Below are 23,304 nucleotides of genomic sequence, written 5' to 3'. Positions count from 1 at the left end.
GAAAAAATATATTAAATCATAATTAATAAATATAATTAAAATTTAAAACTTTCTCGCTCTTTACTGCATCTTTAAAAATAAAGAAAAATAACTAACTATAACTCCTATTAATCCTTTTAAAAATTTTGGAAATACAAAATGTTTGTAGTACCCAAATATTATGTTAAATATAGTGGTGATGATAATTTATAAGCATGCCATCTTGGCTATTCTCATTTGTCAATAAACAATTAAATATCAATCATGTTTGTATCTTTATCTATATATAATGAGATCAAGCTTATATATATACATATATATAAAATTTATTGACAATTGCTTTACTATAAATTGTTATAATTTTCATTATATATGAGATAAATCTCATAATTTGCTAGATGAAAAAAATTAAATTTTAATACTTTTTTTGCTCTTTATACCTTTGAAGTGGAGAATTAAATTATAACTAGATTTAGTTTGAATCTATATATTTAGTATAATTATTTTATTTTAAACTAATGTGAGATAAGACATCATTTTCACACCTAAATATGAATATTTTGAGGGTAAAATTTATAAACAAATACATCGATGGTGACCCAATATTAAAGTGGTAGGCTTTAATACCATATTGAAAAATGATCAGGTCTAATGTTATCCCATATTAATTTTAGGATAAGATAATTATATTGAATATAAGATTTATGAACTTCCTCTTTTTAACTAACTTTTAAGGTTAAGTTAGATAACTTACCTTCTTGATAAAATTAAAAATAAAAAATAAAAATTCTCGAACGTTGATCAGTAAACATGACAAATGATTGATATCATATTTCTCTTAAAGGCAAGCGCTTCTTCCTTGACATTGCACGTGATGAAACAACATGCCAACATTTATTAATAATTCAACTTGGACTGTCCATCGATCACATCTTTCCACTATTTAATTCATTAATCACTATTTAATTCATTAATCAAACAGAATAGATGTAGAGATCATAACTTTTACCCAGTAGTTTCCATGTTGATCCACCTAATTTCAAAGGGACGTTTTTGGCAGTTCAGTTGCAATGAAATTCTAATTTTGGCCTCTCTCTCTATATATGTATATAATAAGAAGGTAGTTTTTATTTTATTTTATCATATAATAATGGGTGAAAGGATTTAAACTTACGTTTTCTCAATCGCAATACATCATTGTGAAGAGAGCAAAATAAAGGTGAATTTGACCAGCAGCAAGCTAAGTAAGCTATCTATTAAAGTATTAATTGTGGGCTTTGATCAATGTGTCTTGATCAAGGGCGGCTTTACTTTGTACATATGTTGCTGGAATTCTTCCAAGGATGTTGCAGGTCTTTTTCATATTAAAAACTGTTGAATTTACTATATATTAAGAAATTTCTTCATCTGCTGGTGAATATCTTACCTCGTTTGCCCCTTCTAGTTTTTCTTTTTTTAATCTATTTTTGAGTGATTTGGGGAGATGTACTTACTAAGTTTATTTTGACATGTATATACTAAGCTTTTTTAGATTTTTTTAATGTAATTAGCTTTAATTAATATGCAAGTTTAATACTCACAGCCATAGAAATTACAGTATTACTGAATTAAAATTCATTGATTAAATTTTTCTAAATTTATATTTTAAAAAAATTTATTGTTTTAAAAGAAAAAAAAAGCTATTATTTTTTTTAATAAGCAATAGAGAACTTTATCATTAAAATTTAAGTGGATTGTGTGGGGAAACTAGTAGGGGTACATCCCAGGATTAATAGATTCTATTCCTTACACCCACTTAAAGCTACTACTATTTGCTAATAAAAAAAACCTCACTTCAAACACAATTAAGAGAATATATTACTCTTTTTGTTCATTTTTATCTATCATTTAAAGATTGTGCACGATAATTAAAAAAGTAATTAAATAACCTAAATCATAATAAAATACTCTTTAATTTAACTAAATTACCCTTTATCTCACATAATTAAGAGAGGGAGAAGAAGGTGATAAGATGAGCTTTAAAAAAATATAAAAACAATTATTATTTTACTAGAAATAAGGGTAAAAATAAAAAAAAAATAATACTCCTTAATCTTCTTAAAGTGACAATAATTTAGGACACAAAATTTTTTGAAAAACATTAAATAAAAGTGGACAGAGAAAGTAATTTTTAATCTCCTTAACATTTAACCCCTCTTTAGGGGTTAAAAATTAATCTTTAGGAGTTTAGGTTAAAACTTAACAAATAAAGTAACACTACACTTGAATTTAAGGTTTTTTTTTTTTAATTTATTGATCTCTTACCAAACATTATTGACTGTTACAATTAACTACTTTTTACTCTGTTATAGGAGCAACACTTTTTTTTTTAATTTTTTAATTTTATAACAAACGCTTTCTAAATTTTAATTAGAGTCAAAATGAATGAAAAAAAAAATTAATATTATACAATAATTTTGCCTATAAAAAATGAATAAAAAAAATAAGAGTAGAAATTTTAGAAGGAGGATGTGTTCGAGGAGGCTTCTCAAATGCCTAGGATAGCAAATCTAAACATAGCACGTACTATGGACAGAGATAGAAAATGAAGTCATGAATATGCAGTGTGTACAGAGAAATTGAGTGGAATATTCTACATAACTTCCCTGAGCAAGAAGAATATGGAATGCTAGGACTGGACTCTGGAATAGGCTCTCTTGAATCCCCTATTTTACCTTCAAAGAAGGTGCATTACTACCATGCTACCGCACCATACGTTGCTTGACTTTGCTATTATTTCTACATTTTATGAATTTCAATCTTTTCCTTTTGTGCAATAAAAAAAAAAATATTATTTTTTGAATTATGTTAAAATTAATATATATGTCATGTAATTTTTAAAAATTAATAGTTTAATTCATATATTTTGACTTCGTTAAATTAAAAGTTCTTCTACTAATATATATATATATATATATATATATATATATATATATATATATTAAGTTTTGAGAATAAATTAATCTTTGATTTTTTTTAATATATGTTAATTTTGATATAATTCAAGGACCAAAAAATAATTTATCTTTAAGGGTATTTTAGTTATTTTTTAGATAATTAACCAAAAATTGATAGAAAATTGAATGGAAGGATTTGATCAAATTAAAATACAAGGATTAAACTATTAATTTTTAAATGACATAATTTAAAAAAATTATTAAAACAAAAAGAAAAAGAAGCTTCTATTTTAGGTGGGACAAATAGCAAAATGTAATTAATTTACACTAAGCTAGCTAGTAATATGATGTGTTTTTCGTGCGAATTAACTCGAAACCACAGGCCTTGACTGGAGGTCTCAGAATTTTGTTATTATAAGAGCAATGATGTCCACATTAATTTTGAAAAATAAAAGCATTTGTTCCAAATATAAGACTCAGGTAAATTTATTTCTTCTGAATTAGTTTCTGTAATGAAATTAGGCCTGATTCATTTTCTTTACGTAATATTAGAGTTTACTTTAATATTGGCCATCTATAAATATTCTTACCAATAAACTGTAGGCTTTAAATGTTTATATTTAAGCGTGAGAAAGTGTATTGTCATATTAGTTTAGTAAATAATATTTTTATTAAATATAAGATTTATACAAATTTTTTTTTAAGTTAATTTTTAGAGTGAAGTTAGATTAGGTATAATTTCTCTCTGATTGGACTTGGTTAAAAATATTTATATCATTAGTGTTATATATATATATATATATATATATATATATATATATATATATATATATATATATGCAAGGCAATAATATTTTGTATCATTATATGCATTAATATTTGAAATTAGATTCCTTTTTATATGAATCGAAAGTAAACCAGTGTTAAGTTGCTTTTGCATTCCAGCCTACCCGACATCAAGGGCTGCCAAGCACTAGCGCGTAGTGACTCTTTGCGTCAGTGGCTCCCTCCAACACTATAATTAATGCTTTAGGAAGCAATACATTAATAATACATATAGACAATGTAGACCAGAATCCCATTGACTATATAGAAACCAAGGTCTTGTTTTGTTTAAGTGACTCTACTAAAAAGCTTTAAGTTTTTAGTAAGTGTTAAAATTTGATTTAGTTTACTGGCTATTATTCTTGGTTTCCTGTGAAGCTAAGATTTTTAATTCTTTCATTTTCTAAGAAGAATTTGTTTACCTAATTTAATTAAATTACTTCTACTTTCCAAAAAATAGGTCTTTTGAAAAAAAAAGAAGCTTAAATTACTAAACTTAAAAAGAGTTCTAAGCAAAACAATTCTTTTAATTTGCAAGGAATAGATTTTGAATAGGCAATTTCATGCCTGAAATTTGGATCATATAACAGTAAATTCCTAAATTTCAAATGATGTTAATTGTATTTATTCCCTACATATTTACCACAAAATAAATCATAGATTCTTATTTAAAAGTGTTAAATCATGATGTATTTTTATACTTTGTTGTAAAAATTAATATAATTACATTAAAAAATATAAAATATATCACATGATTTTGGCTAATTTTTAAGTAGAATCATATGAACTAACCTTTAAAAATAAATATCCTTATGATAACACCCATTAGTAAAATACGTTCAATTCACTAACGTCATTCAAAAATATTGACATGGTATTATTTAATATATAGATTTTTTTTATTTAAATAAGATATATCATATATAAATTTAATCCATAATATATATAGTGTGATTTATTTACTAAATACATGATATCAATATTTTTTTTAATAAACAATAAATTTTATTAAAGAAAGACCCTAAGGGCAAAAGAACAAAGCAAAGATAAAAACTCACTCTAAAATTACAGCAAGTTTGCCACTAGCAAAGACCTAAAAACTCAGATAATAAAACAAGAAATTGATGCAAAGCACAGGAAACTACCAGGACAAGCAAAGGGTCCAAATGAATGATGCATCTGTTGGTTCACATAAGAAAAACATAAATCCTACACATTTATGTCTTAAATTTATGATTAAATTTATGATAAACTTAATTTAGGAAGAATTTTTCTTTACACACTATCAAGTAAATGTTTTGGTCCACTGTGTACAGATTCGAGCTCAGTTATAAAGTGAAAACGTGGAACCCCACCCAACCCCAATGCAAAGAAAAATCAGGAATGATCTCCAAAAGAAATTGAACTTTCTTGAGAACAAGCGCGTTGAAATTGAGAAGCGTCAGTTTTGTTATTTAACACGTTTCGTCACCTTCCTAAATACTATGAACTCTGTCCACAAACTTTGCTTATAAATATCAACAAACTTATAGCATTCACAGAGAAGTAGCTGCTTATTAAGCTATAAGCTGTTCTTGCCATTTAATTTGCAGTATAATCTTGAATATATAGAGCGATCAAGATGGAGGATTTAGCACCTGGGATACGTTTTACCCTACAGAAGAAGAGCTGGTTTCGTTTTATCTGCATCATAAGCTAGAAGGGAACAGAGAGGACTTGAATCAGGTCATGGGTCGTGTTATACCTGTCCTTGATTTATATGAGTACAGTCCATGGGACCTTCCACGTAAAAATCTTCTCACATTTTTGTTCTTCTCATCTCTTCTTTAATTACCTATATTGATCTTCCTTTTTCTATTTTTAATTTTTTTAATTCCAGTTTGAATATAATTTGTGTAGCTTAGATGTTGTTGGACTAATTTAACCAGATCAAGTGTAATTAATAATAGAGTTTCACTCTCTTGGCCTTTGTGGTTTGGAATAAATTTTTTTAATTACTGTAAGTCTTTATGAAGGTTGATCATCATTCTGAAGATAGATGATACTAATCATAATTATAGTTATAACCCCAACCTAAAATTGTAGAAGGAAAGGCCAATTTTCTTATGATAATTAGTAATTAATTATATCTAAAACTTGTGCTATTCTCCATTTTGGTGCAGAATACGCAGGAGAGTACTCCCATAGAGATCCTGAACAATGGTTTTCTTTATCCCAAGACAAGAAAGCGAGGCCCGTGGAGGAGGCCAAAGCGACTCACGACTGCTGGGTACTGGAAAGCTACTGGTTCTCCTGGTTATGTTTACTCTTCCAACAATCGATGTATAGGTGTGAAAAGAACCATGGTTTTCTACAACGGAAGGGCTCCAATTGGACGAAAAACCGATTGGAAAATTAATGAATACAAAGCAATAGAAGGAGAAGCATTCTCTTCAACTACTGGTGAACATCCAAGGGTACGCCAAAGCCATTTTGTTTTGGTTCACTGTGCTCAACTAGGGTTTCAATTTAATTTAGACATCATATATAGCTTTGAAGACCATCCTAATAGCACTGAGTCAAAAAAACTCATTAGTAATGAAAACCATTCTTTTACTTTAAACTTAATTAGTCGCACACATCAAGAAGAGTATGTGATATCATTGTTTGATAGTTTGTTTTTCTCTGTATTTTGCAGCTAAGGCAAGAGTTCAGTTTGTGTCAGGTGTACAAGAAATCAAAATGCTTACGATCATTCGATAGACGACCAATTGGAGTGGAGATAGGCCAGAGAAGGGCTCAGAAAAGTCAGAGTGACAGGAGGGCAAGAGCAAGCACTCATCCAAACCCTGAAATGGTGGAGACAAGAAGCTCACCTGAGAGTTCATCCTCAGGAGACCATGGCTGTTTCAATCAAACTGGGAAGGAAGCAGCATGCCAATGGCTTCTCTAGGTAATGACCCTCTTTGGGATTTAGACCAATTACATAATTGGTTTTGTGGTGAGGATGATATGTAGCTGCCATAATAATGCTTTTTCCTTTTTTTAAAGCAAATCTCAATAATAATGCTTATATGTATTTTGAGCATAATTAACATAGCAAATCTCCAGCAGCTTATATGTATTTTAATAATTAAAATTAAATAATTAACACAGTATAGTCTTTTTTTTCTTTTTTTCTTTTCCCCTTTTGGACTACTTTCTGCGTGTAGATCAATTTAGTATTCGTGGGACAGAAGCAGCTTGAACGCTTGTGAAGTTATTGACTTATTATAATTTTTAATTTTTTTAATTAATCAATATAAATTTTCAAATTTATTGAATAAAAATAATTATATATATATATTACACCATTTAAAATTTTTCTGTTCGTTTGAATTAGGAAATTAGTAAATCTCTTTTGTCAAAGAGTAGTTAAAAGGCATATCATAAGAAATTTTCAAAGGTGAAAATGTTCAAGAAAGAGAGGATAAATGGTGTAAATAAATTTAAAAAATTTAAATTTATTATTAATCAACGACTCAAATCTCGTTTGCATGGTGCACATATATGTTCACATATCATTTCAAGGAATTGGAACTTATTTTCAATGCAAGACCCCAAATTTGTCCCTCACATCTCCTATGAAGAATTTCACTCTAGTCAAACAAACCCAAAAGGATCCTTCACTCTTGCTATGTAGCTCTCTTATTTTATATAATTTAATCCCTAGAAAAAAGATATGATGATTTTCTTTTTCTTTTTTCTTTGAAATATTAAGTGAAGGAATTAATGTGTGCATGATTGATATTTACTCATTTTATTTACTTTTATTTGTCTTATGATAATTAAGAAAATAATTAAATTGTTTAAATTATAATAAAATACTCTTTAATTTGACTAAATTACTTTTTATCTCATCTAATTACTTAAATTTCAATAATTTTTTGTCTATTAATCTGTCACTAAAATTAAATTGTGGTGCAAACACATGAAATCAAAATATAATTATATGAGATTTATATATTTAAAAGGTGGGTCACATCACACATTCAATATTTTAGATGTACAATGAATCAAAATTAGGGGAGAAAAATCTTAAATATTAATTAGGACATGTAATGATATTATATGCAATTAATTTTGTTTGGTACAATTATAGGCAATTAATTGAAGATGATACAACTGTTCGAATTAATGTAACAGCTGCTGATAAGATTAAAAGGAAAAAAAAAAAAATACTAATCAAGACTTCAGAATTTCACATAGAGAAGACAAATTTGACTAATTCCACACACAGAGGTCTTGTGCGGATAAAGCTAGCAGAGAACAAAGATTATTTTTCTTCTACATAAACGCGTTGTAGGATTCCAAGCAATTGCATGTATGTTGCTTCTTTCTCATTTCACTCGTCTCCTTCTCCCTCTATGCTCTCTTGCCTAACTAATTTCTTGATCCATCTTCAAGAATTTCCTTTATATATATTCACACCCTCCATGAGTGTTACTTATTTGCAGGTAGCCCACCAAAATGAAGGATTTGCCACCTGGTTTTCGCTTCCACCCTACAGAAGAAGAGCATGTCTCTTTCTATCTCCACAACAAGCTTGAAGGCAGGAGGCCTGAATCTTGTCATGGACAGGATTATTCCTGTTATTGTTATCTACTAGTTCTATACCTGGCTACTTTCTCTTAAATATTTTTCTTTTTTATTTTTTACAATTTTTTTCTTTAATCTTTTTGTGTTTTAATCTTTTCATTTTAGATCAAATGGGTATGGAAATAGAATTGTTTCTTAAATATTATCCATGTTTATTTAGTTTCTGTTTTTATATGATTCAATAACTTGAATACCATTTTTTCTTGTGCCTCCTTCGATATTATAATTAAGTTACACTAAAGCTCGAACATAACATTATTTCTGATTATTCTTTCACATTACAGGAGTAAAATTCATGTTTATTTCTCATCAACATGGTATATATTTTAGAATTTTTTTGACATATATCGTGAGATGGAGAGACTATAAAGAGATATAGATTATCGATGGAAAGGGATTTTTTTTTTTTTTTTGGCAATCGATCGATTGACCTCAATGCACAACCAAGGTGCAATTCCATGATTTGTTTTGGGGTTTAAATTATGACATTAATTTGTGTTTGTCCAGAATATGCTGGAGACCTGTCGGTAGAGATCCAGAGCAGTGGTTTTCTTCATTCCGAGGCAAGAGAGCGAAGCTCGAGGAGGAAGACCAAACAGGCTTACGGCTGCCGGATACTGGAAAGCCACAGGATCTCCTGGTCATGTTTATTCTAACAATCGCAGCATCGGCGTGAAAAGAACTATGGTTTTCTATAAAGGAAGGGCTCTAATGGACGCAAAACCGATTGGAAAATGAACGAGTACAAAGCTATTCAAGGGGAATCGTCTTCTTCCTCATCCACTGTTGCATCACTAACGGTATAAACTGTATATCTGTATGCATAATAATAACTTTTTTTTTTCTTATGGGTATGTTTGGATGGGGCGAGGAAGTATAAGTAATGAAAGGGTAAAAAGATAAGGAAGGGAAGGGAAGGGTAAGGAGGTTTATAATAAAAAAATCTCGTATTTGAGAAAAAGTGAATTAATGGAAAGGTAAGAAGAGGTAGCGTGTATTCTTTATATTTAAAAAGAGGTGAAAGAGGATAAATTTAAAGGTGTATAAATAAAAATATTCATAACTCTCATCTCACACTCCTTATCCCTAGAAGCATGCGATTTTGATGTAAACCAAAAACAAAAGCGGAACCAAGTCATTTTAGTTCAATCGATTCGATTTTTTAGTTTTATCAGTTTGGTTCGGTTTGAAAATTTGAACATATTCGGTTTTCAGTTCGGTCCGATTTTTTATCGGTTATGATGTCCCAAAATAAGTCCAAGATGGGGGTGAATTGGACTTTAAAAAACAAATTTTTTTTCTTGCTCAAAACCTTTTAAAATTGAAGATATGTTTTACTAACTTATCTAATGTGATATATGAACAATATAGCTGTATTTACTAGTTGAATCAAGGTTATGCTGTGTGGAATAAGTATACTGATATAACAGACTATATAAGCATTGATAAATATATCGATGGCGAATCGTTTTTATCACGACAACTAGAGCGATATACGGATATCCTATCGCGGCTGTGAGATAACCAGCGAATATATCGGATATCGTGATTTTGCAGTAAACTATTTTTCTCAGATAGCAGCAAGATCAACAGCATATGATATCAATTTTCATATCAGCAAAAGTATATCATTCATAAAGCTAAATTGCAAAAATGTAAAGAGCAAGGGTTGAGAAAATGAACACTGGAATTTTTATAGTGGTTCGGCTTTAACTAGCCTACATCCACTCTCTCAAAGATCACACTTTGAGTCTTCCTCCACTATTCTTCTCTTTTCAAGGCAAGAGACAAAGCCCTTTACAAATCTTCTCAACAAAGCTTTTACAAGTAGCTTCACACTTCTACCAAGTGTTATCCCAAACACTTATCACAACCAAGCTTCAATAGGTGCTTGAATGACCTCTCACAAATGATAATAATGTGTTGAAAAACTCACTCTCACTCAATTACAACAGCAACTATAAAGAAGAGTTGAGTAAATAAGCCAATGATGAGCAATAAATCACTTTGAGCACTTTGAATGAAAGCTTTAAAGATTTTGAATAGTAGAGGGACTTTCATTAAGTGCAAAATGGCCAAAGGAAGGTGTATTTATAGCTTTGGAACGTTTTACCGTTCGAGAACTCATTTGAGCGTTCTGAATCGAATTTCAAGAAAATAGCCGTTATTTTGTCGTTTTCTGCGATGTTGTGCGAGTTGAAGCGATTAAGCGTACTTGAGAAAATAGCAAACCAGTTAGCATACTAAAATCGGTAGCAAACTAGTTAGCATACCGGAAAACTTTTACGCATAACTTTCAAAGCGTAAAACTTTACACAAATCATAGTTAAACATTTTTTAGGCCAATAATAATTATATTTAAAAAGAAAATATTTTGAGGGATTAAAAATAAGCATCATTGACTTTTACTCCTCAATTCTTTTCACAAGTAATTCTAGAAATTAAAACTAATTTCTATACTAGATGTACCTTCAATTCTGATTTTCAATGCAGCCTTGGAAGGTAACCTTTTCTTCTTTTATCTCTTTTGCTTCGTCTTGTGTTATCCTTAGAATGTCATCCTTTCTTCATAAGCATGAATCCATCATGAAATCCTTTTGTCCTTTTTCTTTGAAATACACAACACTTAAAAGAATGTTAGTTTGATTCTAGTTGAGTTTTGGTATCATCAAAATCTATGCTCCTTTGAGCTTGTGGGGTCAACAATCTCCCCCTTTTTGATGATGACAAAACTCAATTGAATCACCAAGTAAATGTCAATAAGTGTGAGTATGTGTATGAATGTGTATGTGAGAATAACTCCCCCTATGTATGTGCTTATATCAACAATTAATCACAAATAACTCCCCCTTAATAATTTCAATAAAACATCCATAAGCATTTTCTTAAGGAGTCAAGTGTGACTAAAGATACTAACTAAATATGCACAATATACACACTAATCACAAATTGTATATATCATTCACAAGTGATATCAACAATATGCACACCATAAAATTATATCAACAATATGCTATTCACAAACTATATCATGCACCATTAATCACAAACTATATCAAGTATCAAGATTACCATTCATTACTTTTCTCCCCCTTTTGTCAGCATCAAAAGAATATGGGAGAAATCATGCATGTGAATAAGTCAAAATTTAGTTTAAGTGCGATGAATAAGCAGTCAAAATAATAGCGATATAGCAAACTAATTTAAAGTTCAGAAAAACCAAAAGTAGCGGACTAAGTAGCAAACTAACAGAATGTTTGTTAGACAAAATTCAATTAAAATTTTGTTCATCCTTTCGACCTAGAACTTCTTACGATTGGTTTTGGAGCACCCATTTTGACTTTTGGGCTTGCGGGTTTGTCACTCAAGGTTTGAAGAATTGCGGTGCCAATTCGGTCCGGTGTCAAAGGAACAATAGGCCCATTTGCTAACTCGATAGTACGGACTCAGTGAGACTTTTTGCGATTTTAGTCTTTTGCGGTGGGTTTACAGTTTCCTCTTTACATTTGCGTCTTTGTTCTTGTTGAGCTGTTTGCCCTTTCCTTTTGCGGGAAGCGGCGGGGCAGTGTCTCGAGTTACGCTTGGACTCTGAGTCACTCATGTCTTTCCCACTACCATCTTTTGCCTCCATTACCATTCTTATCATCGATTCATCTTCATCTTTTACCTTGACTTCTTCCTCTTCTTTCTTTTCTTCCTCTTTCTCTTCTTCTTCTTGATTTCTTTTTCTTCCTCTTCTTACATTTCTTCTTCCTCTTCCTCTTCTTTCTTCTTCTTCTTCCTCTTACATTTCTTCTTCTTCTTCTGTTTCTTTCATTTTCTCGGCTAGAGGCAGAACCGGTGTAACCTTACTGGTTTCTCCAGCCTCAGTGGTTGAAATACCCAAATGGACTTTGATTTTAAACAATTCTTCCACAATCTTGTACATCAACATCAAAGATCCATCAACCTTAGAGTCAAGAGCATTCATGAGAATAGTTTGAAAACTTCTAAATTTTTGTAGCTCTCCAAGTTCCATCTCAACAAATTCTCTCAAGTTATTTACTTCCTCCAGAATACCTTCAACATTGAAAGTACCACTTGCACTATCTTTGGAGCTAGCACCTTGCTCAAATCTAAGCTTTCTACCATCATCATCTTTTTGCAAGCTAGTGATTGGGATCATATTGGTCCTAAGTTTCTCAGTTTCCAAAGGTATCCCAAAGTCTCTAAATAGACGATGTAGAAGATGAGCATAGGGTAGCTTATAGGGTGGCTTCCATTTCATGATTTGTTTGACATAAAATAGGCAAGATTAAACTCAATTTGGTTCACTATATGCCAAATTATGAAGAGGTCAAGGGTACTCAAATAGTTGGGGCTAGGTTCTAGGATTCAACACATAAATGATAAAACTATGAAGAATTTTAATGTGTTGATGAGCATGGGTAATGCTAGTCTTATCCTTCACTTCTCCTTTAAACACTTCACCCTCAAAATCCCTTTTGTTAAATCCACCAACAGCAAAAACATCTTTGTGGGAGCAGATTTTGTTCCCACTATTGGAATTCCTAGGGCTTTAGCTAATCTAGCTCTTGTCACTTCATAAATTGTCCCTTTCATTTTCACTTTAAAAGACTCATCTTTATCGAATCATCAACCCTCAAATTTTTATAGAATTCTTGCACTAAGTCCACATACACTCCTTGATGTCGAACACAGTTTATCCCATTTTTGATACTCAAACAATGATTGTAAAGGCGGAAATTTCAACAAAAGCGAGCCGATGAATATACCTTGGCTCATGAATAGCCCTCTCCATATGTACAAGCTGGAGCTTTTGAAGTCTTCTTCTTTTTAGATCCTTTTTAGGAGGGCTCCTGGTTCTTTTCTTTGATGTTTCTTTTGGCTTACCAATTACGGAGGAGCATCCTTTTGTGGAGGTGGTGGCCTTGAGGGACACTAGCGTCGATTGAGTCGAGGATGAATATGTGGTGATTTTGGCTTTCCCTTTTCCTTTGTCTCGTGCCATAACCAATCTTAGAAATAAATTAGGCGAAATGACAGAGAAAATGAGATTGTAAAATAAGTGATGTGAGTGACCAATATATATATATATATATTTATATATATAATCAATTTAAGCATATCAACATTCATTTTTCACAGCAGAGCGCAATAACAAAATAGAGCAGACAAAAAAAAATATTAGAGTTCTTATAAATCCATATTATCGAGTTAATATTATGTATCATATTTCAAACGTTAATGCCCAAAAATTAACAACGAGCGCTAGAAACGGAACAAGCGGCCGAGAGCAATAAAAAATTATCGACATATTACAAAGCGAGTAAGCAGACAAGAGCAAATCAAAATATCAACCTATTACGAAGCGAACACACGGGCATAGGCGAATATGGAACACGATTCCATTAAAGGTTTAAGCTTTATACGAAATATCTTGAAAGCAGAGTGCGAATCGACAAAGAAAAATAACCAAAGCCAAATGATTTCTTTGTGATTTAGCGGAGCGAAAAACTTTGGGGATTTTCTTTACGTAAATAATCGATTTAATCGATTCAGCATCAAAGGTTTTGGAAGTATTCTGAGCGATGAAGGGAGACGAGCGGCGAAGTGGTGCGGCCAGAAGCGGGTTAGCGGTGAAAAGAAAAAGCGAAGCGTTCGGGTTACGGGAAAGCGAGGCGACGGAAAGAAGGGTTTTGAATTTTAAAACTTGAAAGGACACAAGCTGTAGGTTTTGCGGGGAATAGGTAGCGTGTAGCGAGAGGAGGCGGCGAGAAGGCGATGGTTCGGAAGAAAAATTAAATCGCGCAAATCAAAGTGTTAAAAGTCCATTTTGCCCTTAAATACATAATGATGCAATACTTTAAGTAGAGGGTATTTAAGTCATATGGGCTTTAAACATGCAGAATAAGTAACCGAGAAAAAATAATTTTAGAGTTTTAGAGCAATCGGACGACTTCGGTTGCAGTGAAAAAGTAGGAAGCGATGGTAAAGCGTTTAGCAAACAAGAAAATTAGCAAGCGGATTAGTATGCTGAGAGCAAATTCTGCAGATTACTGTTCATATCTGATATAATCCAGAATTTTTCAAATTACACCAAAAATATCAGAATGCATTTTCAACACTGCAAATCAACATATATCACTTCATTTTCATATGGAAACATGAGAATACATCAAAATTTAATCAAAAGCATCAATCATACCAAGTTCTCTTCTTATTTTGCAAAAAGTTTCCTCACTAAGTGGCTTTGTGAAAATGTCGACCAAAATTGTTTTCAGAAGGGACAAATTCGATTTGAATATCACCATTTTGAACATGATCCTAATGAAATGATGTCTAATTTCAATATGCTTGCTTCTAGAGTGTTGAGCAGGATTTTTGATAGGTTTATAGCACTAGTATTGTCACATCTTATGGGAATGTGATCAAATTTAATTTCAAAGTCTTCAATTGTTGTTTCATCCACAAAATTTGTGCAACACAACTTCCAGTGCAATATATTAAACCTGCGTAGAAAGTGCAACAGAAGTTTGCTTTTCTTGTGCCATGAAACTAATGCATGACCTAGAAATTGACAAGTTCGGAAGTGCTTTTACGTCTAATCTACTACCAGCACAATCTGACTCACTATAACCACTACGCTCAAATGATTCACCTGTGGGATACCCTCAGCCACTATTGTGCGTGCCAATGAGGTATTTAAAAATTCTCTTAGCTGCTATAAGATGAGATTCTTTTGGACATGACTGAAATCTTGCACATAAACATACACTAAAATGAATATCTGGTCTAGATCTTTGTTAAGTAAAGTAAAGAACCAATCATACCTCTATAAAATTTGTTATCTACCTCTTTACCTTTTCATCTTTCTCCAATTTAATTGTTGAGCTCATGGGAGTTCAACACTTTTCATATCCTCCATTTTGAACTTCTTTAACATATCCTTTATGTACTTGGACTGATTTATAAAAATTCCATCTTTCATTTGCTTAATTTGCAATCCAAGGAAGAAAGTAAGTTCACCCATCATACTCATTTCAAATTCACTTTTCATCATGTTGGAAAATTTCTTACAAAGAGAATGGTTAGTAGCACCAAAAATAATATCATCTACATAAATTTGCACAATAAGCATGTCTTTTCCAATTTTCTTAATGAAAAGAGTAGTATCCACTTTTCCTCTTTTAAAATCATTTTGAAGCAAGAATTTACTAAGTCTCTCATACCATGCTCTAGGAGCTTGCTTTAAACCATAGAGAGCTTTAGTAAGCTTGTAAACATGATTTGGAAAGTGAGGGTCTTCAAAACCAGGAGGTTGAGCTACATAAACTTCTTCATCAATATATCCATTTAAAAATGCACTTTTAACATCCATTTGATAAAGCATGAAATTCTTAAAACATGCAAATGCACATAACATTCTAATAGCTTCAATTCTAGAAACAGGAGCAAAGGTTTCATCAAAATCAATACCTTCCTCTTGGTTGTATCCTTGAGCTACTAGTCTAGCTTTATTTCTAACTACATGTCCTTTTTCATCCATCTTATTCCTAAATACCCATTTAGTTCCAATAACAGTGTGCTTTTTAGGTTTAGGAACAAGTGTCCAAACTTTGTTTCTTTCAAACTGATTTAATTCCTCTTGCATAGCAAAAAGCCAATTTTCATCATTTTGAGCATCATCATATGTTTTGGGTTCAAATTGAGAAACAAAAGCAACATTACCAAAGTATCTTCTAAGTTGAGCTCTTGTCATCATTCTTTGTGATGGACTATCAAGAATGTCATCTTTGGAATGATTTCTATGGTACCTCCATTCTTGTGGAATATCTTGATGTTGAGGTTCCTCAATTTGTAGTTCTTCCACATTTGGTTGGGAGTCTTCTTGAATTTCAATATTTGTGGAGCAAGGAAGTTCTTCTTCTTTGTCATTTTGATCATCCTCCACTTGTTCTTTTGATTCAAGCTCATCATCATTCGACTTCTTTGAATTTAGAATCTGCTCAAATTCATCATCACAAGAATCTTTCCTTTGCAAGGAAGTGTTAGCATCATCAAAAAGTATATGCATTGATTCTTCCATGGTCAATGTTTTCTATTGAAAATCCTATATGCTTTGCTATTTGTTGAATACCCTAGAAATATTCCTTCACAAGATTTAGCATCAAATTTCTTGAGATTCTTTGTCTTTGTTATTCAAAATGTAACATTTGCAACCAAAGACATGAAAATATGCAATATTGGGTTTTCTTCCTTTCCAAAGTTCATAAGGAGTTTTCTTTAAAATAGCTCTAATGGAAACTCTGTTCAAAATATAGCATCTTTGTATTCTGACACTTGAAATATTTTGGTAAGCTGTTTTCATTGACATTGTTCTTGCCATTTCTTGCAAAGATCTATTTTCCTTTCAACAACTCCATTTTGTTGTGGAGTTCTAGGAGCTGAAAATGTATGATAAATACCATTTTGAGAGCAGAAATTTTCAAACAAATTATTCTCAAATTCTTTTCCATGATCACTCCTCAAAGATGTAATGCAATATCCTTTTTCATTTTGAGTTCTTTTGCAAAAGGCTTCAAATATATCAAAGGTTTCATCTTTATGAGCAAGAAAGAAAGTCCATGTGAATCTTGAAAAATCATCAACAATTACAAATGCATATGCCTTGCCTCCTAGACTTCTAGGTGTGATTGGACCAAAAAGATCAAGATGCAACAATTCCAATGGTCTAGGCGTAGTTACAACATTTTTTGATTTAAAAGATGATTTTGTATGCTTACCAAGTGCACAAGCTTTACATTGAAATTCTTTTTCAAATCTTAGCTTTGGAAGTCCTCTAACAAGGTTCTTTCTAGAGAGTTTAGCAAGAGTACTCATGCTAGCATGTCCTAATTTTCTATGCCATAACCATGCACTATCATGTGAAGTCATAAAGCATGTTTCACAATTTTCTTCAAGGCTTGTTAAATCAAGTAGGTAAATATTATCTATTCTAGCACCAGCAAACATAACATTATTTCCATGAATCTCACAATGTGTAGAAGTAAAAACCACTTTAAAACCATTATCACATAGTTGACTAACACTTAAAAGATTATACTTTAATCCTTGAACTAATGCAACATTCTCAATGCAAGGATTTTTACCAATAGTTCCACATCCAACAATTTTAGCTTTGCTTTTATCACCAAATTTCACATAACCTTCTTCTTTCAAGGTAAGAGAGGAAAACTTGCCTTTATTTCTGTCATGTGCCTAGAGCGACCACTATCAATGTACCAATGTTACATTTCGGCATACTCCTTAGCGGACACTGAAATCGATTAAGCGTTCTTAGGTACCCAAGCAACTTTGGGTCCTTGAATGTTAGTAACATTAGGTAGGGTTCCTTTAGGCACCCATACTTTCTTTGCCTTAAAGGTTCCTTTCCTAATAGGACAAGCATTAATCATATGACCTCTATGATTACAATAAAAGCATGTAATACTCGGTTGAGAAAAGGATGTAGCTTTAACAAAAAATTGTTTGTATTTTCCATACTTCATAAATCCATCATATCTAATTCCAGATTTTTCATTTGTAAATCTTTGATTCCCAAGAAGTATATCAAGTGTTTCCTTTCCTTTTGTAAATTTAGATAAATCTCTTGTCAAAGATTCAACTTTTCTTCAAGAATTCTGTTTTCTCAAAAAGTTGTTCACATACTTCTTTTGATCTTTGAAGCTCATCATTAACTTCCTTAAATAATTTCATTTGAGATTTATAAAATTCATTTTCCTTTGAAACCATACTCAATGAAATATTTTCTGATCTTAAAGCACAATTTTCATGAACTAAAATTTTGCATTTCTTTTTAAAAGTTCTATACTTATCATATGTCTTCACAAATGCAAGTTCTAATTCATCAACATTAGAAAGTTCAAGATTTACCTCATTTTCACTATCTTGATGTGTGAGCTTTCACCTTTTCTTCAATTGCCATCATACAAGTATTTGCAGCCTCTTTGTCACTTGTTTCATCATTTGATGAAGAATCAACATCCTCAAGTTCTTTGCCATTGCCTTTTGCTTTTGTCCTTTCTAAACTTATTTTCTTCTTCAATGTAGGACATTTTGGCTTAATGTGGCCTGGTTTGTTACACTCATAACAAACTATTTCACTTGAATGATTTGGAGTCTTTGGAGCATATTTCTTTGTGAACTTCTTGTATTTGCTTCCACCTTTTCTAAATGCTCTTTTGAATCTTTTGACTATCATAGCCATATCTTCATCATCATCACTTGAAGCACTTGAATCATCACTTGAATTAGCTTTAAGAGCAACATTTTCTTTTTCTCATCTACTTTTCGGATATGAAAGCTATCCCTTTCTTTTCTTTTGATCACCTTCATTCTCATCTTTCTTATAAATCATCTCATGTGCAATGAGAGAACCAATCGACTCATCATAGGTGTATTTTACGAAATCCTTGGTGTCTTGAATAATGAGTTTTGCTTCCCACGTCTTTGGAAGAGACCTCGAATTTTCTTTACAAGTTCTTGTTCTTCAAATCTCTTTCCAAGAGCTTTAAGTAGATTTACAAGGTCGATAAATCTGGTACTCATTTACAATGGTTTCACGATTTCATCTCAAATAATTCATAATCTCGGATGAGGAGGTTTGCCTTTGACTCTTTTACCACATCGGTTCCTTCATATGTGACTTCTAGTTTGTCCCATATTTCTTTTGCAGTTTGACATCCTGAAACACGGTTATACTCATTAATATCAAGAGCACAATGAAGAATATTAATAGCCTTAGCATTTGTAGAAATTTTCTTCCAATCATTATCATCAAATTCAACTTGACTTTAGGAATTTATGCAGTTCCTTCACTGGTTTTATAAGGAATATAAGGACCATCTTTAACTATTCTCCAAGCATCAATGTCAGCAGTTGTATGAAGTTTCTCATTCTAGTTTTCCAAAAGGAGTAATTTGTGCCATTAAAAGTGGTGGTCTAGTGATGGAATAACCTTGACTAAGAGCGGAGTATACAGTGAATTTCTAGATGAACTAGCCATGTGTGTGGATCACTCTAAGGGTTTAATCCTCAAGCAAGAGAGACAAGCTCGATACCAAATTGATGTCCCAAAATATGTCCAAGAGGGGGGTGAATTGGACTTTAAAAAACAATTTCGGTTCTTGCTCAAAACCTTTGAAAATTGCGGCTAGGTTCAACTAAATTATCTAATGTGAAAAATGAACAATATAGCTCTATTGACAAGTTGACTCAAGGTTAAAATTTGTATGCAATCGTATCTTGATATAACAGACTATATAAGCATTGATAAATATATCGATGGCTGAATACGTTTTTATCACGACAACTAGAAGCGGTATACGGATATCTATCGGCGGCTGTGAGATAACCAGCGAATATATCGGATATCGTGATTTTGCGATAAACTATTTTTCTCGGATAGCGGCAAGATCAACGACATATGATATCAATTTTCATATCGACAAAGTATATCATTCATAAAGCTAAATTGCAAAAATGTAAAGAGCGAGGTTGAGAAAATGAACCTGAATTTTTATAGTGGTTCGGCTTTAACTAGCCTACATCCACTCTCTCAAAGATCACACTTTGAGTCTTCACTCCACTATTCTTCTCTTTTAAAGGCAAGAGACAAATCCCATTACAAATCTTCTCAACAATGGTTTTACAAGTATATTCACTCTTATACCAAGTGTTATCCCAAACACTTATCACAACCAAGCTTCAATAGGTGCTTGAATGACCTCTCACAAATGATAATAATGTGTTGAAAAACTCACTCTCACTCAATTACAACGACAACTATAAAGAAGAGTTGAGTAAATAAGCCAATGATGAGCAATAAATCACTTTGAGCACTTTGAATGAAAGCTTTAAAGATTTTGAGCAGTAGAGGACTTTCATTAAGTTCAAAATGGCCAAAGGAAGGTGTATTTATAGCTTTGGAGCGTTTTTACCGTTCAGAACTCATTTGAGCGTTCTGAATCACAATTTCAAGAAAATAGCCGTTATTTTGTCGTTTCTGCGATGTTGTGCGAGTTGAAGCGATTAGCGTACTTGAGAAAATAGCAAACCGGTTAGCATACTAAAATCGGTAGCAAACTAGTTAGCATACGGAAAACTTTTACGCATAACTTTCAAAACTATAAAACTTTACACCAAATCATAGTTAAACATTTTTAGGCCAATAATAATGATATTTAAAAGAAAATATTTTGAGGATTAAAAATAAGCATCATTGACTTTTACTCCTCAATTCTTTTCACAAGTAATTCTAGAAATTAAAACTAATTTCTATACTAGATGTACCTTCAATCGATTTTCAATGCGGCCTTGGAAGGTAACCTTTTCTTCTTTTATCTCTTTTGCTTCGTCTTGTGTTATCCTTAGAATGTCATCCTTTCTTCATAAGCATGAATCCATCAAGAAATCCTTTTGTCCTTTTTCTTTGAAATACACAACACTTAAAAGAATGTTAGTTTGATTCTAGTTGAGTTTTGGTATCATCAAAATCTATGCTCCTTTGAGCTTGTGGGGTCAACGAGTTAAAGCGATAAAGCGATTAAGTGAATAGTAAAATGGGTCAAATAATTTTTCAGCCCAAGATGCATAAGCCTCAAGGCCTAAGATGCATAACCCAGCCCAAAAAAATAAAAATTCTAATATTTTCAATTTAATGCAATGGAACCAACCAAGCGATATTTTCGGTTTGATTTGGTTCGATTCTCCTTAAGTGATCGGTTCGATTCGGTTTATATTTTTAAGCAATTGAGTTTTTGGTATTCGGTTCGGTTGAACCAGGCCGAATACTATCCCCTATTTACCCATCTTTACACCCAAAATTAAGATTTGAGGGTAAGGCAGGATATGTTTTACTCTTATTTACCTTTACCCTTCATTAACACCTCTTCCCAAATAAGGGTAAAATAATTACTTACTTCTCCTTATCTTTATTTACCTCTCTCACCCTCATCCAAATAGATCTTAATAAATGTAATGATCTCTTGTGTTATCGTATAAGCATTTGATCATTGTCATATTGCTATTATAATTATGAATTAACAACAAATGGAAGAGTTTTTAGGCTAATGAGTCAACAAGTTCAACGGATACATTTTGATTATTGATTATAATGGAATTCATATGAAATTTATCATAATTAATGTTCAAAATATAACTAAATGATCGAATTGTTATATAAACAATGGTTGTATTTTAAAATTTTTCTTTAGTTTAGAGTGTCCTCCTTAAGAAAAATTATATATATATAATTTCATTAATCATTGATTATGGCGATACATTGATTTTACTAAATAAAAATTTTCTTGATATCTCTCCCTCTTTTAGGTGGCTCTACATCTAAATTGCGTTAACTCAAATCTCAAAAACTAAGTATAATAAAACTATTTTCTAGGTTTTTGTGTGGGAAAACACTTTTTATATATATATAAAATGAAAAATGAATGGATCAGTTGTTACCACTTAGGCGGCTAATTAGTTTAAACTGTTATTTTTATGTAACTTGAATTTTGAATAAACTCGAATTATGACTCAACCCGAAAGTTTCGCATGTAATATAAATATTATAATATGTAAATGCACCATGTAATTTTTTTTTTCTTTCATCTTGCTTGTAAAGATAGATCTTATTATCAAACCATATAAATCTTGTGTTATCCTTTTTTTCTTTTCTATATTATATGATTGTGTAATTATTGTGTGCCTTATAGCATAAACTTATTAAAAACTCTAGCTATAAATAATAAGAAAAAGCGATATTTCTTCTTCTCCTTCTGTTCTATTATTCTTGATTTGATTAATGTAAATGCAGTTGAGGCATGAATTCAGCCTGTGTCTGGTGTACAAGAAATTAAAAGCTTGCGCGCATTTGATAGACAGCCATTAGGTTTGGGAGTTGAGATCAGCGAGATGAGAGCTCATCAACCAGCTGCTATTCAAGGTGATGAGGCAACAGCATCTCATCGAAACCCTCCAATGGCGGAGATATCAAACTCACCTGAGATCAGTTCATCCTAAGAAGACCATGCTGCAATTCCACCTCAAACAGGAGAAAGTAGCAGCATCCCAATGCCCATCGGTAGCCAACCTTCGTGGGAATGGGATCTATTGGACTGGTATTATGGAGAACAGAATTAATTCGCCCCTCAAATCTCAGAGTGCATGCCATGCAATACGGGAGAGTAGTGCTCGTAGCTGCTCAAGAACTCTAGTGGGATTTAAATTTAAACCTAATTATTCATGTACTCTGTATTTGTATCCTGCATATATAGGATTGAAGTAAATTGAACCTTAATTAAAAATAATATAGTATAAGCTTTAACTCAATAGTATTAGGGTCGCGAGTTCTAATAAGAGTCATTTAAAAAAAAAAAAAAGTGTGTAATAATTAGTAGGTCTCTCGAGAGTTGTATCCTTTGGCCTGAAAGATTGGGTCGACACTAACCTTGAAGCCCTGCAAACGGTGGAGCTTGGTTATCAATTAGGGTTTGTCATTCCCACATGCAAAAGAAGATATGATTCTCTTTCTCATGAATCAAGTAAATGTTGATAAGGTGTGTCTTTCTGATGCTGGAATATGAGTCTTTCTTCCCTCTTCTCTTGGCATAACTCTTCTTCTCTGCTGCATTTTCTGGGGTTGTTTTTCTGCTGTGCAACTGTTTTGAGGTTCTATTTTATTGCTTTTTTGGTGTTGTTCGGTTCTGCTTGTTGGTGTTTAATGGTATCTTTTCTATCCTGAAGGACTTGGTAGCTCTAGTAAAAAGAGGTGTGGGAGGAATCTAATTACCAATAAAAAAATTGAAAGCTGCCATCCAAATCCTTTATTCAGAAAAATAAGGAAAAGTGACAGTATTGAGAAGGAGATTTTTTGGAGCAATTTGTT

General features: G+C 31.9%; 2 pseudogenes; both read left to right on the top strand.

Moving 5' to 3' along the window:
• LOC131180280 (NAC domain-containing protein 90-like) overlaps window positions 1-6,737 on the top strand; it is an 11,772-nt pseudogene extending 5,035 nt beyond the window's left edge.
• Window positions 6,738-7,638: 901 nt separating this feature from the next.
• Window positions 7,639-23,017, top strand: LOC110656789 (NAC domain-containing protein 90-like; annotated as a pseudogene).
• Window positions 23,018-23,304: the final 287 nt, after the last annotated feature.

Source organism: Hevea brasiliensis, chromosome 5, assembly GCF_030052815.1.
Source record: "Hevea brasiliensis isolate MT/VB/25A 57/8 chromosome 5, ASM3005281v1, whole genome shotgun sequence".
Lineage (NCBI taxonomy): Eukaryota > Viridiplantae > Streptophyta > Magnoliopsida > Malpighiales > Euphorbiaceae > Hevea > Hevea brasiliensis.
This window is presented reverse-complemented; position numbering and strand designations above follow the sequence as displayed.